Source organism: Dasypus novemcinctus, chromosome 20 (assembly GCF_030445035.2).
Source record: "Dasypus novemcinctus isolate mDasNov1 chromosome 20, mDasNov1.1.hap2, whole genome shotgun sequence".
Taxonomy (NCBI): Eukaryota; Metazoa; Chordata; class Mammalia; order Cingulata; family Dasypodidae; genus Dasypus; species Dasypus novemcinctus.
The window spans coordinates 3,725,781-3,750,894 of record NC_080692.1 but is presented as its reverse complement, the minus strand read 5'-3'; the positions used below and the strand labels follow the sequence as shown (position 1 = coordinate 3,750,894).

The 25,114-nt window shown below is 40.2% G+C and overlaps 1 long non-coding RNA gene across 1 annotated transcript in view; it reads right to left on the bottom strand.

Annotated features, from left to right (window-relative positions):
* The window catches only part of LOC139437106 (uncharacterized), a 107,371-nt gene that overhangs the window by 52,871 nt on the left and 29,386 nt on the right, over positions 1 to 25,114 (bottom strand). Inside the window, exon 2 of the long non-coding RNA XR_011646695.1 lies at positions 12,117 to 12,193. This is a non-coding gene — a long non-coding RNA (uncharacterized lncRNA). The remainder of the gene's footprint in view (positions 1 to 12,116; positions 12,194 to 25,114) is intronic.

Genomic DNA, 25,114 nt, shown 5'->3' with positions numbered 1-25,114 from the left:
AAAAATGTGGAGAAAATGGCTCTGGGAGTTTTGGGACATGTATTTTCTCTTAAAATGTTTCTCTGTTTCCAAGAATAGTGGAATAAAATGTATTCCTTCAACATAATTCTGACCAGTTTCTAGAAATAATCCTTCACTTAACATGGAATTATCTGAGAGTACACATACCATATTTTAGATTGAAAATACCTGTGAGTCTATGTAACAATTCAATATTCTGACATCTTTTTGATAGTCATTGTTACTCTATTAGTCAGGGTTCTCTAGGGAAACAGAATTAATAGGAGATATCTGTCAATAGTAAGAGATTTTATAAGAGTCTCTCACATGACCGTGGGGATGCACAAGTCCAGTTCCACAGGCAGACTGCAAACCAAGGGCTCTGATGAAAGTCCAATGAAGGTTCTTGATGAGTTTCTGGGAGACAGTGGTTGTCCAAACATGAGCTGGGAAATTGTCCCAGAATGCTGGAATCACTTCCCCTTTTAAGGCATTCAGCTGACTGGATAAAGCATTACTCATTGCTGATGACAATCTCCTTGATTGACAGAGATGCAATCAGCCATCTATGCAGTAAAGTCACTGGTGACTAAAGTCCATAAATGTCCTTATATTACAATTAGCTCAGTGCTTGCTTGGCCAAACAACTGGGCACAATTACCTGGATGAGTTGACACATTAGCCTAACTTTCACAGTTACTCCACACATTTTGAATTGTGCACCTTTACAACCAGAAGTTTCTTTCTAATGATTCTCACCATATCTATGGTCCCTCAGACATGGGAGCCACTTATATATTTTAATGCAACATTTATTGTGATTTATGTATCTTAAAAAAAACTCAAATAAAAATTTAAAAATTTAAAAAAATAAGAGGTTCTGATTATGCCACACCCCATCCCACCCCACTCCTCCCACATGAACCTCTTTCATCAGGGATACATTCACTGCATTTGCTGAATATATCTTGGAGCACTGCTATACCACCTGGATTAAAGATTACACTCTCCCCCAGTCCATTCAGTGGGATATGGCAGTATATATAATGTCCTGCATCTGTCCCTGCAATTTCAGGACAACCCCAAGTCCTGAAAATGCCCCCATATCACACTGCTTCCTCCCTCTCCCTGTACTCAGCAACTCCCCTGTACACTGTCTCCATATCAATGATAGCATTTCTTCCATTGCTAGAGTCACAACAGTTCTATAGTAGAATACCAGTAAGTCCACTCTAATCCATATTTTATTCCACCATCCTGTGGACCCTGGGATAGTGATGTACGCTCCACCTCTAAATCAAGAGCAGGCTTAGATCCCACATAGCTGATGGATACAATTCTCCTGCTTGCAGTTGTAGACTCTCTTGGTTCCCTGGTGGGGTGGTTCACCATCCTCACCTCCCTGTTAGCTGACTTAGATAAGTCCAACGAACCGGAGAGTAAGGTGCCACAACTCTGCTGAGACTCAGGGCCCAGCTGGCACATGGACAGCCCAGAGATTCAAGCCTACTGAGTATACACCAATGCCAGGTTAAGCAAAAGTGAAAGATGAGGCTTGTGTAGAGAGGTCACATGTGAGTCCAACTCCATCACACTCGGGGGCACAAATTCCAAAGTAGGGCCCACTGGCAAGGCACTGAACATGAGAGCCATCTGCCATGACTGTAGAACATGTGTGCCTCTGTATCCCTCAGGAGCACAACTACCTAGGGTTGTTATCTACTTTAGCTGTCTCTGGGATCCTGCTGAGGTGTGCATAAGTGTGACCCCTCTGATGACCTCCTGACTCATTTTGAAGTCTCTTAGTCATATAAACTCATTTGTCTTTACCATTTCCCCCTTTTATTCAAGGCCTTTTTCTAGTTGCATCACCAGCTGCTGCTTGGGAGTAATTCCTCGGTGCAAGGAAGGCTCATCCCTGGGAGTCATGTCCCACGCTGGGGGCAAGGTAACACATTTACATGCTGAGTTTGGCTTAGAAAGAGGCCACATTTAAGCAACATGGAGGCTCTCAGTAGTAACTCTTATGCACCCTGCAGCTCTAGGCCTAGTTGGAATTTCAAGCACAGAGGCTCATAAGCATAGTCATCAGTACCAAGAGCCCATCATTGGACCATCCTTCTTCACTGGTTTTTGCCTGTGCACTAGGGGGGCTGTTGCTGTTCTGCTGGGGAATGTGACAGAGCTCCCCTAGCTGGGAACTCAGCACTCCCTCAGTTGTTTGTAACTCTACCTACTATGACAATACACAATGAATATCCAAACATTTTTATATACTCTATATACATGCCCAGGAGAACTCCCTCCCAACCATGTGCCACCATCAATGACACCCCACACCAGTGTTCCTCCCCTGCCATAGTTGAACCCCACTGTGATTCAAAACTTCTTCAAAAATGAAGCATAATATATTGCCAAATTTGATCAGTATGAAAATGAAATAGTAATAGGTTTCAAGATTAGAAACAAAATTCATATTAATTTAGAAAAACTGAAATAAAGTAAAAAACAGGGGTACTAAAAAATGAAAAATATCATAAAACTTTGGTTTTGATGTTTTGCCTTTCATCACTGTAATAGCTGTTGCCCTGTATGTACAGTGGCAAGGCAATCTCTTCCATTCCTTCCTCAGTGTCTACACCCTTTTTTTTTTTGTCTTCAAAAAATTTAGATCACAGTAAAGTCACATATACAATATAGGGGACTCCCATATAGTCAACATCAAACCCTATTCACCCCTTCCACAGCAAGATATCTTCATATCCTCTTAAGTATGGGTCTTCATACTGCTTTTCTCCACTGCACCTGTCCTTCTCTAGTTTCTTTCTCCATCTGATTATTATTGCCCCTTATTTAAACTCTTATTTTGGAAGGGAACAACTGCCATCTTGTCTAGGTACTATCTTTAAATATGTATATATTTTCAGAATCAATTATCTTTAAAGGTATTTTCAATTACATGTCTTCAAATACATTTTATTTCTGAAATTAAGCTTATATTTATGAGTATTTTACTCTTACAATTAAATTTTAATTTCTCATTGTATTTTAGTGCTACCTTTTCAATGACTCTTATCATTCATATGAGGCTTTTGAATTTGTGTTTTTTTTTTATTTAGTCTTTTAATTTGGTTTTAGTGGTGGCAGTTATTTTTAGATTTTTTTTAAAAACTTTATTTCTAGTGCTATAGATTCCCAATCACATAGGTTCAGAGTCATTTTAATAGGACCTACAATTTTACCAATAATTGGTTTTCCTATTATCAGGCATATAAAAGATCTGCCAAAATAACTTATTTATATCACACGGTCCAAAACTCATCAGTAACTTTTGCGCATACTGTATTTAAACACTTTATTTTAGAAATAGCCTCTAGCAAGAAAGAATAGATGTAATTTTGTTTACTGATATTTTAAATTTTTCCATCTACACATAAAAATCCTGCCAGCCACAAGACACCTTGATTCTCTTACTGAGCATCTTGAAAACATGTACATTACTCAGAATTGTGTGGATTCAAACCATGAAAATGTTGGTCTCCTACTAATGGGGTAGCATTCCAGGATTTCAGAATTGCACATCCAGGCTTCCTGTGCCCTGGGGACATTCTGCTGCTACGTGGACTGTCATTTGTGGAAGTCACTAAACCCTATTCAGAGCTGTAACATCTATTGTGGAATCTCTCTTCTTTCTTTTCTTTCTTTCTTTCCTTTCTTTCTTTCTTTCTTTTCTTTCTCTCTCTTTCTCTCTCTTTCTCTCTTTCTTTCTTTCTATCTTCTTTTTTAGTTAGGCCAAGAAAAAGATTTTATTTAGAAATGGGAAAAAGAAGAGAACTTGCTGAGAAATGGAGAGTATGGAAATAAGCACCAATACTGGTGTCAGCTCCTCTAGGCAGAGAAAGTGAGTTCTGGCTTGTGGGTCACCTTCAAAGCTATTAATTTTTCCTCCCTTTACTAATGTTAATGGGAGGGTCCCAAGCTGCTATTGGTTATCCCACCAATAATGGGGGCCAAAGTTGAGTACTCTTTGGAATATGCAGTGCCTCCCCTCAGCCCAGGAAAGAGTCCCAACTGGAACCTGAAAGTCAAGGTCAAGGACTCAGTAGGGTCTCATGGCCACATAGTCTGGTGGCCATGTTGTGGCTCATCTCTTCACTTCCCTGTACTCAACTGTCTCAACTCCCCCTCAGAGAGTTCATGCCATTATTCTTAATGGGGTGCTGAGGGGCCAAGGTCATTCTTCTGTAGTTGCTTCCTGCTGGTTAGGGCAGTAGTCCCTGCCTGACAGGGCATGAACCTCTCTCACTATTCTATTGTGTTTGAGGAAAAATGTGTCCACATCCTAGTTGGAACTGGATGAAATCCCCACATGATTAATAAGGCATTGATTGATAAGAAATAAACTTTATTTGAATTTTGAAAATCCATGGTCCCAATAAAGAGATAAAGAAGATGGTGGCCAAAAGACCCAAAAAAGGGTGCAGTCATGACATACTAGACCACAAGAGTGAGAAAGGACAGGTACCTTCAGAGGCTGCTTCCTCCCAGAGTTGACAGAAACAGCATTCTTCCTTGAATTCTTTTAAGTTGAGAGAGATTGTAGTAGACCTGCTAGATTTTGGTATGAACTTCAATCCCAATTCCTACAGCAGTGGTTATGCTTAGGACAGCTAGGAGAGGTGTGAAGAAGGACTGCCCTAGACAGAAACTAACAGAGACAGTATAGGTAGCAAGACAAGCACAAGGCAAAGAAAATAAAGATGGTACTTATGAGAGCCATTCCTTTATCTTACAGCTACATTCCTTACCTACTTATAAAATGAATTAAGTTTATCAAGATTTTTAACATGCTCAAAAGCCTTCTGCATATGATCTGGAATTGAAGAGATATTATCATATTCATCAGTATGTAGGTAAGTACTTAATAGCAATCAATGCATGAATCAATGCACAAATTCCTTTTTGAGCTATAGTTAATAGATCTAAGCTCCAGGTTTGCAATACCATACATGTTATCTCCCCATGGGAGCAGGCCATAATGCCAATTGTGTTTAAGTTCTACCCACAGTACTCTGATCATTGTTGCTCCACATGGTAAGTCCTTCACGCAGCCAGCATGCTGCAGCACAGTTGATCCTAGAGAGAGACTAAGAAGGTAAGGCTCCAGTGTTTCACATGCCTGGTACATAGTGCCCTTTGACACTATGAAACAGAGCCACTATGGAGGCAATGTCCATTGTCCATCTGACCATTATCAATCCATCGCTGGCTGCTGCAGGAGTCTGAAGCTGCAATGTACTCTTCATCCACTTCAGGAGCATAACCAGAGATCTGATACCTTTATTTTGTAGAGGTCCGTGGTCAACTTGGCCAACAACTCAATTGGACAGGCAACATGCAGGGTATTTCAGCCAGGTTTGGATGCACAATAGAGGTTAAAAGAAATAGACTTCCATATTGTTAATCTTTATATACTTTCTAAATACTTCCAATATGATATAGAACATACTAAATGATATTACTTTTGCCAAGTTATGTAAATGAGCAGGTATTTTACTTTAGCAGTATAGGAGAAACTACTTTCTGCAGTACTTTATGAAAACTAAGGGTTCCCAAAGCAATCAAGATTATCTTTCCATACCACCACTTTAACATGCAGATTGAGGTGGCCTCTGATAGGTTTCCCTGCTATGAAGTTACCCTTCATTATTACTATCAATGTACATTTCTAATTAATAATGGTTTCCTGGAATTAGTCACTTAAATGCTTCAGTTTAGAAGATGCTTTTCCAAACTCCATATAATTTACCATAACCACATGGACTGGATACTTCACATTAAAATAAGATTATTAAATTACAATTAGGGAGGCATATGTAGCTCAAGTGACCAGGCTCCCATCTACCACATAGGAGGCCCCAGCTTCAATTCCCAGGGCCTCCTGGTAAAGGCAAACTGGCCTGAGCACTGTAGAGCTGAAATTCCATTGACATGGAGAGCTGACAGCCCATGCTGCACACAGCTGGTGGAGCAAGGTGGCACAACAAAGTGAGACAAAGAGGAGAGACACTGAGAGATGCAGACTGGAGAGACACTGAGAGATGCAGACTGGAGAGATGAGGCAGCTTGTGAAAGTGAATGCCTCTCTCCCACATCGGAGGTTCCAGGATTGGTTCCTGGAGCCTCTTAAAGAAAAGACACATGTGAGAGCAAAAACAAAAAGGTGGGGGAATAAATAAATCTTTTATTTTTTTTCATGACATCCATTGCATTTGGTAAGTACATCTCTGGGTATCTCTGCACCTCATGGTCATTGGTCCACATCATGGCCCACACTCTCCCCATTCCATCCAGTGAGCCCTAGGAGGATTAACAATGTCCGGTGATTGCCCCTGAAGCACCATCCAGGGCAACTCCAAGTCCCAAAGGTGCCTCCACATCTCATCTCTTCCTGCCATTCCCCATACCCATCAGCCACCATGTCCACTTTTCCCACTCCAATGCCACCTTTTCTCTGAGGTCCTTGGATTGGTTGTGTCCGTTGCACCTCTATGTCAAGAGGAGGCTCAGATTCCACATGGTTACTGGATGCAATCCTCCTGCTTTCAGTTGTAGGCACTCTAGGCTCCATGGTGTGGTGGTTGTCCTTCTTCAACTCCATCTTAGCTGAGTGAGGTGAGTCCAATAAATCAGATTGTAGGAGCTGGAGTCTGTTGAGGCTCAGGGCCTGGTTATCATATTGTCAGTAAAAAGATTCTATCCCCTAAATATATCTGAAACCCCAATACCAACTACAATTCCAGTAAAGTAGCATGATAGTCTTATGAAAAGAGATCCCCTCTGGGTCCAGTTTCATCATGCAGAAACACCAGCTCCAAAGAAGGGCCATCTGACATGGCAGTGAACCCTATCTGCCATGACCATAGAACCCGTGGGTCCCTTTAGCCCTCAAAGGAACCAATACCTGGGGATTGTACCTACTTTATCTGTCTCTTAGACTCTGCTCAGTTGTGCATAAGGGCAATCCTTCTGACAGCCTCCAGACTCTTTTTTTTTTAGAGACTCATAGCCATATAAACTCATTTCTCCTTTCTATTTCCCCCTTACATTAGATCAAACAGCAAAATAAATCTTTTTTTAAAAATTACAATTAGCAGCCAATGAAGCTTACTTTATTCATTGAAGAGGGCAGATCTACATTTCCTCTGTTTAACTTAATTCCATTAAACATGAATTTAGAATTTCATTGTCTTAAAGACCTAATAAATATAATATTTATTTAACTGGCATTCTATAAATGTAGGCAGATTACATCTAAGTTAAATAAAATTGAAATCATTATAGTTTGTTCCAGGAATGTTCTTTTTCCTTATTTTAAAAAAGGTTTAAAACTTCTCTTGTTTAATAAAATTCTAAAACTGAATAATCTTAAAAGCATACTGAATGCTAGGTTCTGGAATATATTACAATTGTTTAATTTGTTTCAATCATAATTTAGAAAAGGTCTTACATAGCTTTCAAGGACTTTTCATTTGCTTCCTGAAATTCATTAATAGGATTATTAACCACCCTTATTTTAAAGCTATCAAAAGGTTTAAATTGGGGAACCACAGGACAAACTGATTTTTAATTCCATAGCCTAGATGACTGTTTTAATCTGCCACACCTAGCCCCTCACTCAGAGCTCTGGCAAAGAGAAGGCCCAAGGTGCTGGGAAGGTTAAAGGGCTCAGGAAAATCTTTCCCTTTCCCAATTCCCAAATGCCCCACTCCCTTCCCTTCCCGCACTTTCCCACATTAACAACATCCCTCATTAGTGTGGTACATTTGTTACAATTGATGACCACATATTGGAGCACTGCCACTAAGTGGGGATTATAGTTTACATTATAGTTTAAATTCTCTCCAATACAATTTTATAAATTATGACAAGATATATAAAGGCCTGTACCTGACACTGCAACATCACTGAGCACAATTCCTGTGTCCTGAAAAGGCCCCTTATTACACCCATTTTTCCCTCTTCCTCCCCTCAGAACCTCTGGTGGCCACTGCTTCCTCATCAATGATAAAAGGTCTCCCATTACTAGAATCACAATAAGTCTGTAACAGAATAACAGTAAGTCTACTGTAGTCCATCATTCATTCCCCAATTGCAAGGATTCTGGAACGGTGATGCCTGGTCTGTCTCTAACTGAGAGGAGGCTTAGTTCCCAAGGGGCAGGCAGATGGGACTATCTTCTTGTCGTTGCAGACTCTGCCTGTTCTTTGGAATGGCTGTTGTCCATTCTCATCTCCTTGTCAGATGTCCTTGGTGAGTCCAATGAACAGGAGAGTAGGTGTTGCAAATCTCTTGAGTTTCAGAGCCCAACTGGCACATAGAAAGCCCAAAACTATAAGTCTCTTGGACATAAACCTATCAATTCTATTACTAACTACAGGTTCAAATACAATTGGCAGAAGAGCCATGTGTTTGGAGACCACAACTGAGTCCAACTCTGTCACACTGGGGAGCATAAATTCCAAAGTAGCACCCAATGGTGGGGTGCCAAATTCCTCAGATGTTGACCCAGCCTATAGTGTTTGGATGTCTCCAGAGCTCTCAGGAACCCAGCTATTTGAGGCAAATATTTACTGTGGCAGTCAATCAGATCCTACTAGGACATAAGTGTAACCTCTAGAATGATCTCCCCACTCACTTTGAAGTCTCTTAACCATATAAACTCATTTGTCTTTACTCTTTCCCCCTTTTGGTCAGTGTCTTTTTCCAGGTGCATTGCTACTTGGTGCTTGGTAGTAATGCCTTGGTGTAAAGGAGCCTCATCCCTGGGCGTTATGTCCCATGCCAGGGGGAATATAGTGCATTTATATATTGAGTTTTGCTTAGAGAGAGGCCACACTTGAGCAATGAGAGGCTCTCAGGAGGTAACTCTTAGGCAGCCTATAACATTAAACTCAGTTTCAATTTCAAAAGTAAAGGTTCAAAAGTACAGTCATCAATATCAAGGGCCCATCAATGGCCCATCCTCTTTTACTAGTCACTGCCCCTATACTCAGAGGATTCTTGCTGTCCCATTAGGGAATGTGGCAGAACTGGTAATTTAATGTTCTCTTGGTTATTGTGTGATTCTTCACCCACTGTGACAATGCCCATGAACATCTGACCTCATGCCTCACATATATGCCCCAGATGAACCTCTTCCCATGAATCCCCCATCACTGAAACCCCACACCAATGATCCTCCCCTGCCACAGTTGGAACCTTTTTTAGATTCAACATTTCTTCAAAAAATGAAGCCAATGAAATAACCAAACACAATTAACAAGAAAATGAAATGATAGTTTAAAAAATAACAAAAATGAAAAATTTTTTTTAATTGAAAAAAAATTTAAAAATTTTTTACTATGCCTTCCATCACTATAAGATCTGTTGTCTTGTATGTACAGTGACATTTTCTTCCATTTATTCCCCTAGTGTCTTTTTTTCTTCATTGTATCTTCAGAGAATCTTTAGGTTCTAGAAAAGCCATGTGGAGAATATAGGGTATTCCCATATACCCAATATCCTCCTCCTTTTCCTGTTTCCCCTATCAATAACATTTTACATGTGGGTGGTATATTTGTTACAACTGATGTACAAATATTGAAGCATTGCTGCTAACCACGGTCAGTGATTTACATTATGGTTTATAATTTGGACCCTACACTTTTATAAATTTTGATGACATTTAACAAGGCCTGTATCCATCACTGTAAGACCATGTGGAACAATTCCATCACCCCAAAAAATGCCCAATGTTCTACCTATTTTATTTCTCTCTCGCCTCCCCTTGGGACCTGGGCAAGCATCATGCTTCACTCCTTAAAGAATGAGATTCATAGTTACTTACAACAACACTGAGGGCTCCACATACTGGCTTGTCCTCCCATTTAAGCACTGCCTACAATCTCAAGAGACTCCTGCTACTCTGAGAACATAGCAGGACTCCCCAGGAGGCCACACCTTCCCTCTCATTATGTGGGTCTCCACTCTCTGATAACACATACTATGATGGGATGAACACTCACACAATCCCTGGAAGTCTGCCTCAGGTGGGCCCTGTCCTGCATGCTCCCTACATCCAACACCCTAAACCAATAACTCTCCCTACCATATCTGCCAAAATAACATTCTCAATGTTGTCCTTTCAACCACATACCCACAAATGTTAATGTGTTCACCTGCTCCCTCCCCCAACCTTCCCCCCAGTTCCATGTACAGTCCAACCCACCCTCTCCTCCCTAACCCCTCACAAACCAGCACCACCCAACCCAACAGCATCACTGCACCACTGTCATACCCATTCACTACACAACTAATCCCCAGAGTTCATCTGTTCCCTCCCCCAACCCTCACCCCAGTTCCATGGACAGTGCAACCCACCCCCACCCTACCCCCTCACAGACCAGCACCACCCATCCCAATAGCCTCACTGTACCACCGTCATGCCCATCCACTGCACAGCTACACCCTTCCACCTTATCATCAGTTTTCCCCATAAGGGCACTGGCTCACAACCCTCTACACCATTTCTGACAAACACTTAAATTTAAGCAAGGATTAAAATAAAGTGGCCATTTATTGACAAAGCAGCTGCATTTCATGGATAGGGCACTGACCTTGGAGTTTCCACTCCCAGGTGTGAATCCAGCTCTGAGTCATATTAAGTTGTGAGATCTCAGGCATGACATTGGACCTTTAACCTTCCTGAGCATCTAAACTACACACTTTACATATATTAAGTCATTCACAGACAAACGTCATGGTTGATTTACTATCCTCCTCAGGTGGAAAAACTGAGGTACAGAATTCTATGTGCAACAATGACAAAAAACAGAAGTGAACTTCATCAGAAGTCAAAAGTTTTGTCAAAGGATGTTATCAAGAAAGTGAAAAGAACCTAGAGAAATAGATGCAAAATCTTATTTCCAGTATGGGTTTAAATAGCCAGTATGTATAAAAGAAAACCTACAACTCAACAACAAAAAGAAAAACAACCCAATTAAAAATGGGCAAAGGACTTGAACAGATAATTCTGCAGAGGATATATCAAATACCAATAAGCACATGAAAAGATATTCAAAGTCATTATTCATTAGGGAAATTCCTATAGAACATATGGTATTGGCAGGGTCAGCATTTGTGACTCCATGGAGGTTGAAATGATCTGGAAGATGTCAAGAAGACACTGCCAATTTTGGAAATTTTGGTGAGATACAGAACAAAGGGGAGGCACCATGGGAATCTGTCATTGAATTTTAGAACCATTTGTAGGCTGATTATTACAAGTTACTTTAGGTTGCCATTAACTACAATTCTTTTCTTCTACTGTCTTTGCTATTCTTCTTACAGTAAGAAGGATGGCCCAGCAGCAGCTCATACTGTACTTGTTAATCCACAAACTCCACTCTACCCTCCTGCCCAAAGCCAGAATACTCCCTGAGTAATTCATGGTTAAACACCAATGTGCTCACAGATACTCTGTGACCTCCGAGCTCCCAAGGAATAAATGATAGTGGAGCTTCCCAAAGACCAAGAAGATGAGGTGGCCCATCTAATGCTGAGGTGAGGTCACTATTCTTTGTCTAAGATATAAATATTAACTTTTTTGTTTCTTTTTCTTTCCACTGACTTCAGATAAGGAAATCTAATTATGGATAATATATTTGATATACACAATTTCCTAGTAGAGAAAAGTGTCAAGTGGGGTCCTCTTCAAACTGACCCCTTCTTTAAAAGGGCATCCACAAAAGGCAGCAGATTATAAACTCCATGGTAGGCATCTTTACCTCAGCAACTTTTTTCCTCCACTGATTAGGAATTTTGTAATCACAAAGCAAAATGGGCTTGAGAGATTTATGTTCAAGCAAAGCATGTGCTCTGCCACAGATGTCCCTCCACTTGCTTATGGGGCCTTTGACTTGACCACCGTTTCCCATCTGCTCTTCTAAAGCACCAAGGGAACAAAGTACCCGAGCAAATACTATACAGCATGATCCTATATGGAGTTTTCATTTCTGTAATTGGGAATGATGCTAAGCGGAAGCAAAAACAGCACATATTCTGGAAGCACTCACTCTTGAGGAAATATCTGCATAAGAAAATCAGAGCATTCTTCCTGGCTTTGTCTGGAGAGTCATTCTGTTTCCATATCCTGGAAGAAATGAGGATTGGGGTATGGTTAAAGAAAGAGATTTTCCAGGTAAAGAACTAGTTCTTATAAGCATCAGTGTTCCCTTAGGTGGTATGGACTCTGTGTGCAGGGACTGGGGACTGTATGTGCAAGCCTGAGTGGTGTGTTTGTGAATGTGGGGGCAGGGGAGGGGGTGTGAGTGTGGGTCCTAGAGAGGGGCAGTGGGATGCATATCCTTGAACACACTTCTAGCCTCCACTCTGCACCCAGAACCCAAATCCAAGCATTAGGAATAAAACCTGAACTTGCTCTCAGTTGAGAGGGATTGCTGTCCAGCTGCCCCTCACTACTTCCCAAGGCCTGGCAGGCTTTCTGGAGGACTTGTGTGAAAGGGCTACTGCCTGGCTTCTTCCACACACTGGCTCTCACCCTCCTGCTGACCTGGTCTCCTGGAATGAACCAGGCCCACCATAGAGTCTCTGGACCACAGGGCCCAGGGCTCCCTGCTTCTCTCAACCCACAGCTCCAGTGAGATGGGTCAGCCCTGTCCCCCAAACTCTACCACCCCCTCCCTGTGAACTTTCCTCAGGCCACACAGGAGTTTTCTTGCACTGGGTCACTTGGACATGCATAAATGTTTTCTTCCCTCCCTCCCCCAGCTGTCAACACTGTTCCAGAACAAGCCTGGTTCCAGAAATTATTCTGTTCTGGTTCAAGAAAAGAGACTTGGGAAGAAAAAAGAGATGAAGAGAAAGAAGAGAAAATGTGGAGCAGGTCAGAAGAAGAGGGGAAGGAAAATAAGTGCATATGGAGTCCACTGCTTTTCTAGCTTTCTTTCTGGCATTTCAGGAAATTCAGCAAAACGGAGGGGAACACTAGGTAACTGCGATTAACATTTTATGTGAACATACAAGTGGAGCTAGGAACTAGTTGGTAAAAATAGGCACAGGAGGTAAAGGATGCCCTAACAACTTCTACCCAGGGGACAGAAACACTTTCCATAAAAGTGCCCAAGTTGCTCGGCCATCCATCCAATGGCTCCTTAATTTGGGCAAGAGGGCAAGTAGGGTCACTGTGTACAACTTCCTCTTCCATTAATCTCTGTGCCTTTCCAGATTCTGGAACTTGTGTTTGCTTTCCAGGCCCTAGTATCAACAGCTACGAAGTCTATGCATGAACTGAAGGTCTTTGTCAGACCCTCTGAGGAGATGGTGTTTGCAGACTGAAAGAAGGCATAATTCCCTGAAATGGAGACACCTCAGTACTCAACCCCTTATACCCATTCTCTAATCAGCTGATTTAGTGAAAGTCTGGTTTTCAGTTTGACAGATATAAAATGAGGTTTAGAAAGAGACTTTACTTTTAATGTTAGGTATTATTATATTAAACAATATTTATCTCCTACAAGTTTTCTTAATATTTATCAAGCACCCTAAAGAGCGTTAGAACTTCCTGAATTTCCTATCTATGTCTGTCTCCCTAGTAACTTTCACCAAAGACACTCCCTCTCTCTTACAACCCCATTTAGTCATAGTGGAACAAATGTAAATGTAATACTTAGTTAGCATCTGTCCTCAGGCCAATCTCTTTCTTAACACTACCTTTACTGAATTCTGTTCACTCAGCTGGAAGGGAATGTGGGAACAATATTACCCAGGGTCTAACAGTATAACATGGACTTCCTTGTCTTTTATACTTGCAAATCAATTTTGTTGGGTATAAAATTAATGGCTCCATCTTCTTCTGACACAATGTATTGTCTTCAAAAACCTTGATAAGGATCTAATTTTCTATTGTGCTAAATGCACAAATGATTTTTTCTTTTTCTGTAGAGTCCATCAATTCTATTAGACTATATATTGTCATTATATTCATTCTCATTCAGTGCTGAAAGCATTCCTTCTATTTATAGACAAAAATGATACCTTTAAATTTATTTCAGGTCTCTGATTTGGTTTTGTCCTTTCAGGCACTCCAGTTATTCATGTATTGGCTGTTCTGTACCTATCATTAGCTTTTGACACTTTTTCTCAAATCTTTTAAAAATATTTATTTTCTCTTGAATAATTTTTTCTCTCATCAACTTCTATTTCTTATAAGGCATTATCATTCATTGTATTTCTTCTAGCTTGCATTACATTTTGAAGTGATTTTTTCCTTTCCCCCCCCCCATATTCTTTCCACATTTGTCCCTTCATTTTTCATTTGATGTCTTTTCATATCTTGATTCATTTTCTTAATGCCTAACACCTTGTTTTTTGAAAAACTACACCATAAAGGGCACCAAAATGAAGATTTTTCATTTCACTGTATGCTGTTACTATGCATTTATTCCGTTTTTGCCCTTTATTACCTTTGTATGTCAATTGACATATTTTTTCTATTGGTCATTTTATATGATTTTTTCCCTTGAATTTGTAGGCAGTATTATGATTCTGAACAGCTTTCCAAACCTCACAGAGCTGTCTCTCCTGTAGTTTCTGTGAAATGCTCAAAGACATGGCAGCTTAATTCTGGGTATTTCCTGGTTCCATATTTCTCCCACTCTTAAATATAGGCCTTTATTCTCACTGTCTCTATTGTACCAGTCCTTTTCATTCTGCATCTGATTATTGCCTTTTAACCCAATCTTAAGTTCTTTTTCTAAAATGGAACAACTGTCATCATCTTGCTAAAATCTAGTCATAACCCTTAAATGTGCATATATTTTCAGGATCATTTAGTTTTAAAGGCATTTTCAGTTATATGTCTTAAAATGTAATTCATTTCTGAATTAATTTTGTTTGAAAGTATTTAATCTAATAATTAACTTTTAGTTTCTCTTCTTTTATTTTTTTTAATTTATTTCTCTCCCCTTCACTGCTTCCCCCAGTTGTCTTTTAGTGTCCATTCACTGTGTGTTCTGTGTACACTTGTATTCTTATCAGTGGCACCTGGAATCTGTGTCTCTTTTTGTTGCATCATCTTGCTATGTCAGCTCTCCGTGTGTGTGGCAGGATGCACTTTTTCCGTGCTGGGCAGTTCTCCTTTCAGGGTGCACTCCTTGCCCATGGGGCTCCCCTATGCAGCAGACACCCCTGTGTGGCACGGCACTCCTTGTGTGCATCAGCACTGTGTGTAGGCCAGCTCATCGCACAGGTCAGGAGGCCCTGGGTTTGAACCTTCAACCTCCCATAAGGTAGGCAGATGCCCTAACCATTGGGCCAAATCTGCTTCCCTTTAGTTTCTTATTACTCTTGAAACTGAAGGTAAGTTCAAATCAATTCAAAGAGGATTATTATCAATTTATGACATTAAATATAAACTCCAACATAACCCTACAAATAAAATATCTAAAAAATATACAGAAAAAGAAATAAGAATGGGAAAAAACTGTTTCACTACAAAAGATCAACTATACACAAAAGAAGGCAGGAATGGAGGAAATAAGGGGGGAAAGTACAAGATGTATAAGAAATGAATTTAAAATGCCTAAATAAATCCTGCTTTTCAAAGTACTTGCTTCAAAATAAATAGATTTTAAGGTGTACATTCAAGAGACTTAAATCTTTGGAGTGTCCATGTCCCAGCTGGGCTTTGAATCTCAACAGTTCATTGGACTCACCCAGTACAACTAACTAGGAAATGATGGCACAATAATGATGGGATGATGGCACAACAACCATCCCAAGAAACATAAAGAGTCTACAACTGTAAGCAAGATATTCTCATGCATCTTGCTCTATGGGAGCAAAGCCCCCTCTCAATTAGAGGTGGAATGGGCATCACCATCCCAGAATCCTCAGCACTGGGTGAATGAACTACAGACTAAAGTAGACTTACTGGTATCTACTATAGACTTTTTGTGATTCTAGCAATGGAAGATTTATATCATTGATGTGAAGGCCGTTGCCATTAGAGGTTCTGAGGGAAAGGAGAGGGAAAAACAGATGTAATATGGGGGCATTCTTGGGACTTGGGAATTGCCCTGAATGACATTGCAATGACAGATACAGGCCATTATGTATCTTCCCATAACTATAAAGTTGTGTGGGAGAGAATATAAATTACAATGTAAACTATAATCCATGATTAGAAGCAACGGTCCAAAATGTGTTCAATTGTAACAAATGTACCACACTGATGAAGGATGTTAATGTTGGAAAATTTAGGAGGTTTAGGGAATGGGGCATACAGAAATCCCCTATGTTTTTATACATCATTTATGTAATCTAAGTATCTTTTAAAAAATAAAAAATAAAGAAATAGATTAAACTCACCAATCAAAATACACATATTGGCAGAATGTATTTTAAAAATACTTCAGAGAAGTGAACTTGGCTCAATGGATAGAGCATCCACCTGCCACATGGGAGGTCCATGGTTCAAACCGAGGGCCTCCTTGACCCATGTGGAACCGGCCCATGTGCAGTGCTGATGTGCGCAAGGAGTGCCGTGCTACACGGGGGTGTCCCCTGTGTAGGGGAGCCCCATGTGCAAGAAGTGCACCCTGTAAGGAGAGCCACCCAGCATGAAAGAAAGTCCAGCCTGCCCAGGAGTGGCACTGCACACACCAAGAACTGATGCAGCAAGATGATGCAAAAACAACAAAAGAGACACAGATTCCCAGTATCACTGACAAGAATAGAAGCAGACACAGGGGAACACACAGTGAATGAACATAGAGAGTAGACAACTGGGGGGGAGAGAAATAAGTAAAAATATATATTAAAAAAATACTTCAAACACCTATGTTATTTTAAAGGAACTCATTTTAGATCCAAAGAAACAAATAGTTTGAAAGTTTTGAGATGAAAAAAAACATTACATATTAAGAGTAACTAGAAGAGAGCAGGGGTGGCTAAACTACTATTAGAATAAAATAGCCTTGTAGTCCAAAATTACAACAAAAGAAAATGGAGGATACTATATATTAAGAAAAGGGTCAATCCACCAGAAGGTATAGCAAAAAACATGTATGCAGAGAGCCACAAAATACATGAAACTACATTGGCAAAACTAAAAGAAGAAATAGTTATACAATAATAGTTGGAGTCTTCAAAACACCAGTTTCAAGAATCAATCAGGGAAGCAGATGTGCCTTAACTGATAGAGCATCTGCCTACCATATAGGAGTTCCAGGGTTCCATAACCAGGGCCTCCAGGCCCATGTTGTGAACTGGCCCATGCATAGTGCTGTCATGGGCAAGGAGTGACATGCCACATAGGGGTGTCCCTCGTGTAGGGGTGCCCCATACACAAAGAGTGCACCCCTCAAGGAGAGCCACCCCACATGAAAAACACAACCCACCCAGGAGTGCTACCACACACAAGGGAGACCTGATGCAGCAAGATGATGCAACCAAAAGAGACACAGATTCCTGGTGCTACCTTAGAAGAATACAAGCAGACAAAAAAGAACACATAACTAATGGACACAGAGAACAGACAATGGAGAGGAATGGGAGAGAAATAAAATAAATCTTTAAAAAAAAGAATGAGTCAATCATCAGGACAGTTTCAGAATGAAAACTGAGGATGTGAACAATACTATAAACAAACTGCACCTAACATATATAGAACACCACTCAAAAAGATTACACATTCTTCTAAAATGTCCATGGATCATTTTCCAGGCTAGACCATCTATCTGTTAGGGCACAAGACAATAAAAATTAAAAGATAGAAATCACACAAAATCCTTTCCTACCCCAATGGATTTATATAAAAATCAACAGAAACTGGAATTGTACAATTAAGTCAAAACTAGATGACCCATTTTAAAATAACCAATGGGATAATTTTCTGAAATCCACCTACAAAGAAAACCAAAAAATTCTTAGAAAAAAAAATTTTTTTAAATGTCCAAAAAAATATGGGCAGGAGCAAGGCACTACTCATGGTGAAACTTATAACTATAAATTCTTACATTAAGGAAGAATGATATTTAATCAATTACCTAACTTCATATCTTGAGGAAAGAAGAGAAAACTAAACCTAACATTAGTAGGAAGAAGGAAATAACAAAGATTAGAAAGGAGACAAGGGAGATAAAGCACAGAAAAACAACTGAGATCAATGAAACCAAAATTTGGTTCTTTAAAAAGATTAATAAAATTGACAAAACTTTATCCAGACAAACAAAGAGAAATGAGAGAAGATGCAAATAACTAAGGAATGAAAGTGGGAACATTAACACTCATCTGGCAGAAATTAAAAGGGTTATGAGAATACTATGAACATTCATATGTCAATAAACTAGATAATTGAGAAGACATGAACAAATTCCTAAAACATAAAAATAACCGGCTCTGACTCAAGAAGATATAAAAGATCTTAACAGACCTATAAAAGCAAAGAGATTGAATGATCAAAAACCTCCCATCAAGGAAAGGTCAAAGTCTAGATGGCTTCAGGGACATTCAAACAAGAATTAACACCAATCCTTCCCAAACTCTTCCAAAAAACCGCAGAGGTAGGAATTCTTCCCAACTCATTCCATAAGGCTACTATTTTCTGATACCCAAGCCAGATAGACACATCAAAAGAAAACAAAGAACAACTTCCATATGAATGTAGAAGCAAAAACTCCCAACAAAACACTGGCAAATCAAATCAAACTGCATATATTATAAGGCTTATACTCCATGGCCAAGGGTGACTTATCCCCAGAATGCAGTGGTGGGCCAACCTAAGAAGATCACTCACTATAGTAAAACCACATTAAAACAATGGAGGGAACAATCTATGATCACTTCAATAGCACAGAGAAGTCTTCTGAGGAAATCTATCATGATTTCATAATAAAATTGCTCAGAAAAATAGGAGTGGAAGGTAAACAACCACAACAAGTAAACACAAATAACTCACAGCTAACATCACAGTCAATGTGAGAAACAATGAAAGCTTGTAATGAAAGAATGAAGCCTGAGGTCAGGAACAAGACAAGGATGTCCACTGTTACCACTTCTATTCAAAATTAAACTGGAAGTTCTAACCAGGGTTATTAGGCAAAAAAAGAGAAAGGCATTCAAATCAGAAATCAAAAACTACCACTATTCTCAGATGATATGATCGTTCATATTGAAAATCCCAAAACATCCACAAGAAATCTACTAGGGGAAATAAATTCAGAAAAGTTGCAGGGTATAAGATAAACACTAAAAAAATCAGTTTTGTTTTTCCATACCAGGAAAGAACACTCTGAAATGGGCATTAAACATCAATTCCAGTAGCTGCAACACCTACTCTGCAGTTCACTGGTGTCACCCAGGATAACTAACAAGGAGGTGGGGATGGACAACCACCATACCAACGAACTGAGAGAGTCTACAATGGCAAGCAAGAGAGTCCCATCCATCAGCCATATGGAATTGAAGCCTCCTTTCAATTAGAGGTGGAGTAGGTATCCCCATTCCAGAATCCTCAGGATTGGGGAATAAAATATGGATGAGAGTGGACTTACTAATATTCTACTATATATCTACTTACTGATACTCCAGTAATGGAAGAAATGATATCATTGATGTGGAGACAGTGGCTGCTGGAGGTGCTGAAGGCAGAGAAAGGGTAAAAGAGGTGTAATATGGGGGCATTTTTGGAACATGGAATTGTCTTTACTGACACTGCAAAAACAGATACAGGCCACTGTATATCCTAAAGAATTGAATGAGAGTGAGTACAAAGAATGTAAACTATATTCCATGCTTCGTGGCAATGCTCCAAATGTGTTCATCAATTGCAATGAATGTACCATATTAATGAAAGAAGTTGTTAATGTGGGGAAGGGTGGGAGGTGTGTGGAATGGAGCATTGGAAATCCCTTATATTTTTTGTGTAACTTTTTCTGTAACCTAAGTACATTTGAAAAAATAAAAAATATCTTTTGAAACATTCCATTCACTATAGCCTCTAAAAGAATAAAATACCTGATAATGAATTTAAATAGATGAATGACCTATACACTGAAAAATACATAGCACTTAAGTAAATTTGACCTAAATTATGACTTAATTAATTTTAATTAATTAAAGATGATCTAAATAAATGGCAAGATACTGTGTCCTTGTTTCTGATTTAATATTGTTACAATATTAGTACTATCTGAAGTGATCTACAGATTAAATGCAATACCCAAAATGGAGGGAAGGCAGTACATTTACATGCTGAGTTTGGCTTTGAGCCTGGCCACATTTGAGCAACATGGAGGCTCTCAGGAGGTAACTCTTAGTCACACTGCAGCTCTAGGCCTTGTTCTTATTTCAGGTGCACAGGCTCACAAGCATAGTCATTAGTATCAAGGGCTCATTGTTGGACCTTCCTTCTTTTTTGGTCTTTGCTTTTGCACTTGGGGGATTTTTGCTGTTCCTTTAGGGACTGTGATAGAGCTCCCCTAGCTAGGAACTCAGCACTCCCTCAGTTGTTTTTAATTGTAACCACTATGAAAATATCCAAACATTTTTATGTACCCTGGATATATGCCCTGGAGAACTCCCTGCCAACCATGTGTCCCTGGTCAATACGATCCCACCCCAGTATTCCTCCCCTGCCATTGTTAACCTCTCTGTGATCCAAAGCTTCTTCAAAAATGAAGCCCAATATATTGCCAGGTTCCATTAATAGTAAAATGGAATATAGCAATGAGTTTAAAGGTTAGATATAGAATACATATTAAATAGAAAAATTAAGGTAAAAATAAATTGGGGTATCAAAAATTTTAAAATGCAAAAGCTTTATTTTTGATGTTTTGCCTACTATCACTGCAATAAGTGTTGCCCTGTATGCAAACTGGCAAGATAACTTCTTCCACTGAGGGATTACTACCAAGGACCAGCTGATGATGTAACTAGAAAATGACCTTAAATAAAAGGGTCAGCTTGGACCAGCAGAATATCTCAGTCTACATATAATATCAGGAGTTAAAAATGCTTTTTGACCTGAATGAAAGGGGAAAATAGAAAGGTCACATGAGTTTATATGGCTATGAGTCTCCAAAAAGAGCTGGGAAGTCATCAGAGGGGTAGCCCTTATGCACACCTCAGTAGAGTCCCAGAGACAAATAAAGGAGATACTACCCCAGGTATTGGTTCTTCTGAGGGCTACAGGGACCAACAGGTTCTATGGTCACAGCAGATGGAGTTCAGTGCCATGTCAGTTAGCCCTACTTTGGAGTTTGTGTTTCTGTGTGATGGAGCTGGACTCAGATGTGATCTTTGTCCACAAGCCTCTCCTGTTACTTTTACCAGAACTGTAGTTGGTGCTGGGGTTTAGTGTATACACAGGGGACCTGAATCTCTGGATTGTCCATGGGATAGCCAGGCCCTGAGCCTCAACAGACTTGCAACTCCTACACTCTGGTTTATTGGACTTACCCCACTCAGCTAACATGGAGGTGAAGAAGGTCAACCACCACACGAGGGAGCCAAGAGTGCCTACAACTGAAAGCAGAATTGCATCCAGCATCCATGTGGATCTAAGCCCCCTCTTGATATAGATGTGGAGTGGACACAACCATTCCAAGGTCCACAGGATGGAGGAATAGAGTATGGATTAGAGTGGACTTACTGATATTCTATTCATGAACTATTGTGATTAGTAATTGAAAAAAAATGTGGCATTGGTGTGGAGAAAGTGGCCATGGTGGCTGCTGGGGTAGGGAGTGGGAGGAAGAGATGTGAGGTGGGGGCATTTTCAGGGGTTGGAGTTGTCCTGGGTGGTGCTGCAGGGACAGTTACCAGACATTGTATGTCCTCCCATGGCCCACTGGGTGGATTGTGGGGGCATGGGGGCTATGATGTGGACCACTGATCATGAGGTGCAGCAGTGTTCAGAGATGTATTCACCAAGTGCAAGGAATGTCTCATGATGATGGAGGAGGTTGTTGTTATGGGGGGAGAAGTGGGGTAAGGGGGTTGGAGGGTATATGAGGACCTCATATTTTTTTAATGTAACATTAAAAATAAAGACAAAAAAAGAAGAAAAATAAATAAATGCAATACCTAACAAAATCTCCACAATCTTTTTTTAGGAATGGAAAAAGTTGATCATCAAATTCATATGGAATAGCAAGGCACCAACTCGCCAAAACAATCTTTCAGAAGTCTCTAACTATATAATAAGCATACGCAACCAAGATATCATCCCAAATTATACAACATAACATCAAAAGAACTAGAAAAATCTCATCTATTCTCCAGGGGGAAAATCAATCAGCCAATAGAGTCCCAAATGAACCACAGAAGGAATTATGTGACAAAGCACTCTCTGCTCAATGAGAAAGGTAAATCCTCTTGAAATGAAAGAAAAGATAGTTCTCAACAAAGAAACATAAACAACAACAAAAATGTAAAAGGAAACTTTAGACCTATATTAAAAATATCCAAAATTCAAGGACAACTAGCAAGATGGCAGCAGAGTAAAGAGCTCCTAGAGGCAGATCCTGCTACAGGGCAGTTAGTGATCACAGTGCTATCTAAAGCACCTGTTTGGGTGTGCCAGGAAGCCAGAAGAGCATCCTGCAATATCCTTGAAAGAATGGAAGGAAGGAAACTGCCCATCTGCAGAGAAGACTCAGAAATAGAGCACCCCATGCCCTGGAGGCTGGTGCCCATCCTCCACTGAAGGCACAAGCCACCTGGGGAGCTATTCTGCAGCTGGAATAGGAAGTTCCACTTCCCAAAAATGGGGAAGGAAAAGGTAGTTGGGCACCAACTTCAGCTACTGATGAGTAAATTCAGAGGACTACATTATATAATCCTAAGAACAGCTAAAGTTTGAATCTGACCAAGTCAGAAAGAGGCTGGGAGCTGCCATCTGAACTCCATGCCAGGTACAAGGGGAAGCAGGACATAATAAAAACCCTAGTGCTGGTAGGGACCAGCACCTTTCCATCCAGATCAGACTGCAGCTCTAGCATAGAACCCAGCCTCACCTCCAGCAGGGAGGAAGGTGGGGGAGGAAATTACCAGCCAAGTTGAGATGCCAGTGAATATCCTAATATGGCAGCACAAGCTGCCCCAAGAGCTATCCTCTGGCTAGAAATGGAAGCTCCATTTTCCCAAAAACAGGGGAGGAAGAGAGTTGGCCACTGATCTCAGCTACTGATTAGTAAATTCAGCTTGCTAGAGTCTAACCCTAAGAACAGCTAAAGTAGGAACCTGTCCAAGTTGGAAAGAGGCTGGTGGCCACCATTTTAACTCCACCCCCAGCATGAGGGGAAGCCAGGCTGAAAGAAAATTGTGGTGAACATAGGGACCAGTTTCTTGCACCCAGATCAGCCTGCAGTCCTATCCTAGGCTTCAGCCCCACCTCTGCAGGGAGGAACCTGGTGAGCCCTGCACCAGCCTATCCAGGTAACTGCAGGAACCTTTAACTGACATGGACTGGATAATTGGAAGTGTACCAGGACAACTGTGGTCATCTTGGACCTGCAATGCATAGATTGCTGCCCACGCCTGCAGCTCCGTCCCTGCCCAGGCAGGGGTGAAAGGGGCGTGAAGCTTCATCAGTGTCTCTGGGCAGCTACAGTCTAGGCCTGCATGACTTGAATTATTCCACACAGCTGTGATTCTGTCCCTACCCCTGGCAAAGGAGAAAGTTGAGAGACGCTTCATAGGTCCCTGGGTAATGCGGGCAGCTTAAGCATCCACAGCTTAGAGCACCAACTACATCCTTGACTCCTACTGCACAACCAGCAAAGGAGAAAGGGCAGGAAGCCATAAACAAAAGAGAAAAACTACATCCAGAATAAATACTCTACTACTCCAGATGCCAAGACAACAATAAAAAATTATAATCTACACCATGGAACAGGAAGATATGGTCCAGGAAAAGGAATGAGATAATGTTCCAAATAACAGAAAGGAGTTGAGACAACTAATCATAGAAGTTCAAACAAATCTCCTTAATAAATTCAATGAGATGGTTAAAGAGATTAAGGATATTAAGAAGACATTGGAGGAGCACAAAGAAGAATTTGAAAGCATACATAGCAAATTAGATCTCAGAATGAAAGGTGCAATAAATGAAATTTTAAAACATTGGAATCATATAAAGCAGATTTGAGGAGGCAGAAGAAAGGATTGGTAAGCTGGAAGAAATGGCCTCTGAAAGTGAACATACAAAAGAACAGATGAGGAATGGAAAAAATTGAACAAGGAATCAGGGAACTAAATGACAGCAAAAGATATGCAAACATACATGTCATGGGTAACCCAGAGGAGAAAAGAAGGAAAAAGGGGCAGAAGGAATATTTGAAGAAATAATGGTAGAAAATTTCCCAACCCTATTGAAGGACATATATATCCATGTCCAAGAAGTACAATGTACTCCCATCCAAAAAAATCTGAATCAACCAACTCTGAGACACATACTAACCAGAATATCTGATGCCAAAGACAAAGAGAATTCTGGGACCAACAAGAGAAAAGCAATGCAGAACATAAAAGATACCCAATAAGATTAAGTGCTGATTTCTCTTCAGAAACCAGGGAGGCAATAAAACAGTGGCCTGATATATTTAAGATACAAGAGAAAAACTTCCAGCAAAGGATCTTATATCCAGCAAGACTGTTTCAAAACTGAGGGTGAGATTAGAATATTCACAGATAAACAGAAACTGAGAGAATTTCTAAAAAAGAGGCAAGATTTTCAAGAAATACTAAAGGGTATGCTAGACCCTGACAAGAAAAGACAGGAGAGAGAGGCCTGGGAGGGAGTCTAGAAATGAAGATTATATCAATAAAAGTAACTAAAAGAGGAAAAGAATGGTGAAAATAAAATATGGCAGATAAAACTCAAAAAGTCAAGAAAAATCTTAACCAATGATGTAAGGCACTTGTATTCATAACTGCAACTCAATGTTAAAAATTTTTTTTTAAGTTGTAAATAACTGGAAGAACATTCTGTGCTCATGCATTGGAAGACTAAATATCATTAAGAAGTCAATTCTACTCAAACTGATAT